The 10,514-nt window shown below is 21.8% G+C and overlaps 1 long non-coding RNA gene and 1 other non-coding gene across 2 annotated transcripts; both read left to right on the forward strand.

Moving 5' to 3' along the window:
- The first annotated feature begins 795 nt into the window (after positions 1 to 795).
- On the forward strand, positions 796 to 7,947 carry LOC105850680 (uncharacterized). Its single transcript, XR_010639478.1, has 3 exons — positions 796 to 1,110; positions 2,392 to 2,427; positions 7,685 to 7,947. It is a non-coding gene; the product is annotated as an uncharacterized LOC105850680 (transcript).
- A 203-nt stretch (positions 7,948 to 8,150) lies between these two features.
- Positions 8,151 to 8,430, forward strand: LOC136082801 (uncharacterized). Its single transcript, XR_010639729.1, has 2 exons — positions 8,151 to 8,209; positions 8,294 to 8,430. It is a non-coding gene; the product is annotated as an uncharacterized LOC136082801 (long non-coding RNA).
- The last annotated feature ends 2,084 nt before the right edge of the window (positions 8,431 to 10,514 follow it).

Here is a 10,514-nt window from a genome sequence, read left to right on the forward strand (position 1 = left end):
TACTATATTTACCAGAACAATATATTCTGTAAGAAAGTGATTTTAATATTGATCAATTTTTAATGTCAATATATATTTAGCCTGTTCAGTAAAAAAAAAGAGTTACATTGTAAACAAAAAAAAATCATAAATAAGGACAAAAAAAAAAAGAAATAAAAAACTAGTCACCATACATATCACTATAAATCAGAAAATGCTAGAATTTGTACTACAAAAGATGCTAGAAAGATACAGACAATGCTAGAATTTATGTCGAGTTAAAACTAACATTTAAAACCACATTATAAAACATTAACAAACAAATCAATAAATAGCCACGCATTCGTTCCTAGATGTTCTTGAGCTTATTACTATAGAATTACAAAAATTAATTAGTCAACTATTGAACTGAAAAAACTGTTTTAGAGTTGACTTGACTTCCGTGTGAATAAATAAAAGTTGGCGTATAACAAATAAGACGAATTTTATTTTTGAAAATTACAAGGAACTTACTAAGTATTTCGTTTAATCCTAGTAAGTACTAAGTAGGAATTTACTAGGTTTAGCAGGAAATTTATAAACGTGAATTTCATTAGTCATGACTAATGGGAAACTTATTAAGTTTAGCCGTATTGAGCGAAAACTTACCAGCTTTAGCCGTATTAGCAGGAAGTTAAACAGGTTCCTACTAGTATTGGCCGGGTTTTTTTTTTCTCGGGTATTCAAATATGTATAAGCAAATATATATATTTTAGGTTGGCCAGTTAAAAATGGTCGGCGGCAAGACAGTACGGGAAAATGTAAGTAAAATAGCAAGTTCCTAGTAAGTTTTCAAAAATAAAACAAGTATAAAAAATCGTCTTTGTTATACGCCATCTTTTATTTATTCACACGGAAGACAAGTCAGCCATAAAACAGCTTTTTTAGATTCAATAGTTTCACTAATTAATATTTGTAATTCTATAAGGAAAAAGCTCAAGAACATCTGGGGATGATTGGGTGGTTTGCAGTTAATTTGATGAATATTTGTTAATGTGTTATAATGTGGTTTTAAATGTTAATTTTAACTCTATATAAATTCGAGCATTTTCTGTTGTATCAATTCGAGCATTTTCTGATTCATAGTGATATGTATGGTGATGTGTTTTTTAAATTATATTTTATTTTTATTTCTGATTTTTTTATTTTCATTGTTTATGCTTTTATATTATTTAATAAACATAAAATCATAAATCATAAACAATTATATTGTCACTCTTTCTTTTTACTATATCTTTTTACTAAAAAGAGTAAATGACTTATCTTTATTAATAAAGATTTGTCACTTCTTTTTAGTAAAAAGAATGACTTTTATTTTTAATTTTCTTAAAATTTTATTTATAATTTTATTTAAAAAGTCAAATTTTTATGTCAAAAAATCACTCACTTCAAGCCTGACTAAAAGTTTTAGTCAGACTAAAAAGGAGTAAACCATTTGACATTAAAAATTGATTAATATTGAAATCACTCTCTCATAAAATATAAATAAAACTTTTTACTGGTAAATATATTTTTTTTGTTATCTCTTGTTAACAAGATTTAACATTTCGTTTTAACATGTTAAACAAACTATAAAATTATTGAATATTGTTATATTTTGTATTATAACTTTTATTTACTTAACATTAAGATTTTTGTTATATATGCCATTATATAATTAATTTAAAACTTCCATAATTTAATTTTATGATATTTTGATTAATTACTACTATATATAGTTATATAATGCTAGTTACTCAAGTTTTTAGTAATATATATATATATATATATATATATATATATATATATATATATATATATATATATATATATATATGTAAATTATGTTAGTGTATTTTAAAAATAGAGTGCTCAATGTTCTTAAAGAACAGAGCAATAATTAATTAGTAAAAAACACTTATCTAACTTTTATCTTCGACTCGGAGTTTCACCATCGCTGGATCATCAGGAACTCTTCCTGATGATCCAGCGATGGTGAAACTCCGAGTCGAAGATAAAAGTTAGATAAGTATTTTTTACTAATTAATTATATATATATATATATATATATATATATATATATACATATATATATATATATATTTAGTGCATGTATATATATATATATATATATATATATATATATATATATATGTATATATATATATATATATATATATATATATATATGTATATATATATAATATATGTATATATATATATATATATATATATATGTATATATATATATATATATATATGTATATATATATATGTAAATATATATATATATATATATATATATATATATATATATATATATATATATATATATATATATATATATATATATATATATATATATATATATATAAACACACACAATATGTTTAGTTCCATCTCAAACCATGGACAATCAATCAGCTTCAGGTAACTATTTTATTTTCTGTTCCTTTATTTATAATGTGATTATGCATAATTATTCATTAATCATGTTGAATTTAAATGAAGAACTTGAAATTTTTTGAGTGTGTGTGTGTAAGTATTTATATATATATATATATATATATATATATATATATATATATATTATATATATATATATATATATATATATATATATATATATATATATATATATATATTTATATGTATATATATATATATATATATATATATATATATATATATATATATATATATATTTATATATATATATATATATATATATATATTATATATATATATATATATATATATATATATATATATATATATATATATATATATATATATATATATATATATATATATATATATATATATATATATATATATATATATATATATAAGTAAAGTTAAAGTGAGTTAGTGAAAGTAATTATTATTTTTATTAGAGATGAAAAAGTTATTAGTTAAAAGAAACTGTTCAAACATTTTCTTTTTTCTTTTACAAAAGTTAAAAAAGATAAAGTGTTCATTCATTCAAAAGTTAATTTGTTAATTAAAAAAAAAGCTTCAAAAGTTCATACTGTTCAAAAGTTTGTTAGTGTCTTTCTTCATAACTCTAAAGTAGTTCCTTTTTTTTTCAGGATGTTCAATGAAAACTTATCAAAAATTGTCACGGGTACAAAAAGTATGTTGAAAGTTCTCTAGTATCAGGTTTTTATCTTCTATTTTTTAAAGAAGAAAACCTTTATGAAGTGATATTAAGCAATTCAACACTGTTGCCCAATAATTTATCTTTCAACGAAGTGACAGAAAAGCAAGAGATAACGCTGAAGCCTGACATTTTGGCAATAGTTATTTTAAAGTCAAGGTATATGACGGACATGGAAGTTTATAAAAAAAGGATGGAACTTAAAATATCAAAAGGTTTTGATGTAGTCAATGATTCTTTTAGTTTCCTAAACAAATCCATCAACGAGTCCCTTCTATCAAATCTGAAGCCAATATGTCAAACAGATATCACTAATGAAGAATCTGATGATTCGTTGTCAAGTGTTGATCTAGAAATGGATTCACAAATAAAAAATCCTAAAAAAAAAGTTGAATCAGTCACTAAGCCTCTTCCAACAATTGATGTGCTTTTGCAAAATGATCTCCTAAAGCAACAATTAAAGGTCCGAAAAAAGATATTGCTTGAGTTAAAGTCGATAAAAAAGCTATTAAAAAAAGAAAAAATTATCCCTGTAGCTGTTGAGGCAATCCCTAACCATGACCCATCAATGTTTAATGGTGAAGATTTGGTCTTAATTGGAAAAAGAAATATGGAAGTTACTAAATTTGCTATCTGTGTTGCTCGAAAACTTTTTACTGATGATGAATTAAAAAATCATATTCTGTTTAAGCAACGTGACTCAGGTAGACCAAATTTATCGCCATGTCGCTCTGATATGTTTAAAAATGCTGTTAAAGGACGCTTTCAGGATGATCAAGACGTAACTACTGCAATGCTGCTGTAAATGCTCTTGGACTTGATTTCAGAAAGGGTAATCGCAAACGTAAATTTGTAGCGTAGAGGATGTTTAACTATTTTAATTTATTCAAAATATTTCAAATTTTCTTTATATATATTTAATATATAAAATATATTGTTATATATAAAATTTCAAAAATTCTTTTTTTAAATATTTCTTACTGTAATTTTTTTCTAAACCTTGAATAAGCAACAAATCAATAAAACCATTTTTTCATAGAAAAGTTTAATGTACACTTTTACATATTTTGACATGAACATGTCTATGAATATTTATTAATATAATGTTATGTATAAATGATTTTTATAATATAATTTTGTTTTTTAAATTAACATAATTAAAAATTTATATAATATTTAAATTTTTAAAATTTTTTACACTATACTATACAACCTTTTTCAAATAAAAGTCTATATTATGTCAGTTAATTGGTTGTTTAAAATCATTATATGGTATTTTTAATTTTCTTTTTTATTCACGTAGCATTTATTTTAGAAACAAAATTATTTTATTTATAAAATGCATAGACAGTCGACATCAGGTAACAGATTTTTTATTAAAGTGATGTTTTTTTTTCATTGTTACATAATAAATGTAAAGTGTTTTTAAATTATATAAATATATAGATTATATAACTAAGTTATTTATGAATTAAATAGTTATATAAAAACGTGATAATATAATTATTCGTTTAATAAAACAACGATATGAAGAGATTGATTTTAAATTTAGTTTTATACACAAAAGTATGTTTTAAAAGTTTTTGTTGCCATGCTATTGGTACAGTGTGTATATATATATATATATATATATATATATATATATATATATATATATATATATATATATATATATATATATGTATATATATGTGTGTGTGTGTGTGTGTGTGTGTGTATGTATGTATGTATGTACATTTGATATATATTGGATTTGATCATATTTTAGGTGCCTATGTTAAGAAAAGAAAGTATATGGGAAAGAAAAAAATGCCAGTAAAACTAATGTTTAAATCCAACCAATCTTCTTCATCTAACTCAGTTTCTTCAAATTGCTCTTCTTGTTTGAATGACAGTTTTTCTAGTCCAAATGTATCTTATGATGATTTGAATTCTTTAATTTTGAGTTCCAATGAAGGTTCTCCAGATCAATCTAATCAGATATTTTTTAATGATTTAGAGCCTAATTTTTCTGGAAATGTTGACAATGATTCTCTTTTTTTAAAACAACAACCAATTCGAACATCATCTCCTATAAATTTAGAAAAAAGTAACGATTTTTCATTTACCACTATTTATAACGAAACCTCATCTACAAATACATCGTTTGAAGATCTTTATGAAAATGCTATGGTATCAACAATTAGTTTAAAAAATCAAATTTCTACTTTAGCTACAAAACATCAGTTATCAAGTGCGGCTGTTGGTGATTTATTTAAACTTATTTCAAATATTTTACCAATTCCTAATAAGTGCCCTTCATACTATCAGTATAACAAAGATTTTTCAGATATATTAATTGACTCACATGATGTTAATGGAGGAATTATTTATGTTCTTCCCTTTCAAGAACAGATCTCTAATCTATTAAAGAACAACCCTAATAGTCAAACTTTGGTAAAATGCATTTACCAAGATTCATTATTTTGTGATATAAGTGATGGAACACAATTTCCAATAATTCAGCCAAATCTTCTTTACTTTCTTTTAAATACAGATGGCCTGACACCAATTTTATCACTTAAAACGTCAGTTTGGCTTTAACTTTTATCTTTCTTAAATATCTCTCCAAGTAAACGTAGAAAACTCCATAATATTGTATTAGTTGGTCTGGACATTGGTCATTTTTCTAAACCAAACTGGTCGCAATTTCTTCCTTTCCTTACCAATTGTATTTCCAAAGGTGTATACATAGATCCTTTTCACCTAAGATGTAAGATTGTTGCTTTGGTTGCTGACCTGCCTGCAAAAAGTAGCATATGTAACATTCAGAATTTTAATGCAAAGTAAGTTTATTTTTGTTATATATATATATATATATATATATATATATATATATATATATATATATATATATATATATGTATATATATATATATATATATATATATATATATATATATATAAAATATATATATATATATATTATATATATATATATATATATATATATATATATATATATATATATACATATATATATATATATATATATATATATATATATATATATATATATATATATATATATATATATATATATATATATATATATAATTTGGTTAATTTTTCTTTTAAACAAAAAAAGTTAGCAGGTGTATTTGAGCTTATTTTTTTAGATTTGGATGCAGTTTATGTTTAATTGAAGGCGCCTATTGCAAAGTTCACCACAAGATGCTTTTTCCTATTCAAAAAATATTTATTCTTAGAAATAATACAACCGATGCAGATCACCGTATACGTGCAACTGGAGAAAATCCTGTTTTTGGTGTTAAGGGAAAGACAGCTTTAACAGATTTGATTTCACTGCCTATTTGTGCACCTCTTGATGTAATGCATTTAATTTATATAGGAATTGCTAAAACAATTTTAAACTTTATTGTTTCTAAAAAATTAGTAAATATTCCAAAGTTATCTAATATAATAAACTCCATAAAATTGCCACACTTTTTTCGACGGAAGCCAAAATATTTGAATAATGAACTTGTTAAGTGGAAAGCTCAAGAGCACAGGTATTTTCTATTGTATTATGGGCCATTTGTGTTTTACAAACTTGGTAATGCTGAAATTTGTTCTCTTTATTTAATGCTTTCAACATCTATTTATACATTATCCAATGAAATTGTTTCATCAAATGATATTGATGCTTGTCAGCAACTAATTTATTTATTTCAAAAGGCATTATGCTCCTATTTTGGTGAAGGTATTCGCACATTCACTTTCCATGCATTAGCACATCTCTCTGACCAGGTAAAATATTTTGGACCTCTTACAGCAACGTCTGCTATGGTGTTTGAAAATGTAAATTGCCAACTAAAGAGGTCTGTTACAGGAACTAAAGGCCATGGAAGGCAAATGGCTGAAAAATTTATTAGATTTTAGACGGAAGACCACTTAAATACTTTTTCTTTGAATCCTTTTGTGTTAGGTGCAGCACAAAATATATCAGATAAGTTGCGGAATATGGATATGAATGATTTAAATGTTGACCTAAATCTTTATCAGTTTTATAACCGTTTTAGAGTTGCTGATAGAACTTTTCATGCTTATCATTATGGTAAAAAATTAAAATCAGCTTCATATTATGCATATTTAATAGATTTTAATGTGATTGTGAAAATTTTGTTTATTGCATATAACCAAAGACAAATCTTGTGTATATGTCGATTGTATAAAAATGTAAGTAAGTTTCATCGTCATATGGATTCTTTTAATATTCCTTTCAAAATCAAGCATGTTTTGTGAAAAATATCTCCTTATTTATTGTTGAAAAAGTGTGGATTAGCTGATTTTGATTCAAGCAAATTTACTCACTACGCTCTTATAAAAAAAAAAAAAAAAATTTTTTTATAGTGTTGTTATTCAAAATAATTATGAATATGATTAGGTTTTATTTCTATTTTTTAAAGTTTGAAATTGTATTATGTTTTTTTTGTATTATTATATATTTACTTTACAATATTCTTTTTATTAGAAGTTGTTATTTAGGATTCTGTTTGCAATCAATTAATTAATGAAACATCAAACTTAATTCATAATGGCGACAAAGTTTGTTGTTAACAATGATCTAAATCAGATTTCTTTTTGTACCATTTTGACTTTATGTAGTGTTTCTTTTAAGAATTAAATAAATTTGTTAAGAGAAAAGAAATCGTATCCACCTGTTATCGCGGATAACAGGTGGATACGAATAATATCTATTAAATTAAATAAATATTTATATTTTAGATACAATTATTAATTGTTTTCCGTCAACTGTAAATTTTCTATTTTTTATATGTATATAAAAATAATATGTGTATATATACATATACATATATATATATATATATATATATATATATATATATATATATATATATATATATATATATATATATATATATATGTATATGTAAAATTTTTTTAATTTAACTTAGTTTCATATTTTCATACACTTTTATTTTGAAATTTTAGATTATAATTGCTTTGAAATAATGATAATGAAAGTTTTTTCATCGTTCTAAATTTATGGTAAGTTAAATATGCTTTTTTGTTATAAAATATATGATATTATGTTGTTGAATTACATTAATATTTTTATAAACTACGCTATAGCTACAGTTATGGTTGTAAAAGATTAAGAAAAATCTTATGGGTGCAATTATTCCGCTGGCACCTGCGAAGTTACCAAAAGAACTGACCATTGCTGTTTATTGTATTTTTTTAAATGTTCTAGTTAAACAATCTAACACTTAGTTATTTTTTATTTTTATTATTGTTTTATAAATAAGCGTCCTTATTGCTTAGCGACTAGTTAAGTTATATTATAAGGATTATATTTTCAAGAAGAATCTGTGTTTAAGTAAAAATTATTATTTTTACTTAAACTCGTATATTTCTTAAAAAACAAGCCTACTAATATATCTATGAAATCTTTAAAACTCAAATAATTAAATAAAACCCTAATAAAAATATGAATTTAACTAAAAAAACTATTAACTAAAACTAGAAAGTAATACTTAACCGAGAAAAAAAACCTACTAATCCTGTTAAGTACATACTAAGTTGCGAGTAAAAACCCTAGTAATACTACTAAGTTCCGAGTAAAAACTTGCTAATCCTACTAGGTTTCCTACTAAAAACTTGCTAATCCTACTAAGTTTCCTACTAAAACTTGCTAATCGTACTAAGTTTCCTACTATAACCTGCTAATCCTACTAAGTTCCTAGTAAGTACTCGGCGGGAACTTACTAAGTTTTAGTAGGAAACTTATTAGGAACTTAACAGGACTAGCGGGTTTTTTATCTCGGGTAGTGTTTCTTTTAATAGTTAAATAGGTTTATTGAGAAAAAGAAAACAAAAACTTCTTGCGGATAACATATGGATACGATAAATATCTATTCAATATTTTTATTTTTTATACAATTATTAACTGTTTTTGGATAACTGTAAATAAAGTTTTCCAATTTTTTTAATTAGATTTATTGAAAAATTTATAATTCAAACATGAATTTTTATTTTAAACATTTTTGTTTTTAATAACATTTACATTTTTTGATTTAAATAATATCAAATAAAGAAAAGATAAAGAAAAGCTATTCAAAATTTCACAATTCCAAAAAAAAGTAAAATAAGTTCTTTTATTAAATATATTTTATTACAATTATATAAAGTTATAATAATATTTTAAAATATTTCATTATAAATACAGGTATGGTCGAATAAAAGAAAAAGGCAATTGACAAATTCTGATTTGAATTTAATTGGCACCCTGTAAAAAATTTTCATACCTACAGTTATGCAATAAGTTATAAGTTAGTCATGACCATTGTTCATTTTACTTCTTTAAAAGATAGGTAAACAACCTATCACTTTTTTTTCGTAAGCAGTTAATCTAGGTCAACCCCATTGCATAAACTGCTTAGCAACAAACGCTTTACCTTTTTCTCAATTTTTTTGGAAAAAAATAATCATAATTTTTTCGAGGTCCTTTACTGTGACCATTTTATTTTCAAAATTTAAATAATATTTTTACTTACATTAAATTTAAATAGATTATAAAATCCTTTTTCAAATAAGTATAAAAGTTTTTTGCGTGCATGAAATAAATTACATAATAAATGCAATTAAAATTTGTCCGAAATTTTATTTATACGGTGTTACATATATGTATATATATATATATATATATATATATATATATATATATATATATATATATATATATATATATATATATATATATATATATATATATATATATATATATATACATATATGTATATATATATATATATATATATATATATATATATATACATATATTATATATATATTATATATATACATATATTATATATATATATATATATATATATATATATATTAGATATATATATATGTATATATATTTATATATATATATATATATATATATATTATATATATATATATTATAAATATATATCATATATATATATATATATTATATATATATTATATATATATATATATATATTATATATATATATATATATATATATATATATATATTATATATATATATATATATATATATTATATATAAATATATATATATATATATATATATATATATATATATATATATATATATATATATATATGTATATATATATATATATATATATATATATATATACATATATATATATATATATATATATATATATATATATATATATATATATATATATATATATATATAATATTATATATATATATATATATATTATATATAGATATAGATATAATATAGATTTTTTAACATTTGTCTGCATGATCCATTATTTTAAAT

The sequence above is a fragment of the Hydra vulgaris genome, chromosome 07, assembly GCF_038396675.1.
Source record: "Hydra vulgaris chromosome 07, alternate assembly HydraT2T_AEP".
Classification (NCBI taxonomy): Eukaryota; Metazoa; Cnidaria; class Hydrozoa; order Anthoathecata; family Hydridae; genus Hydra; species Hydra vulgaris.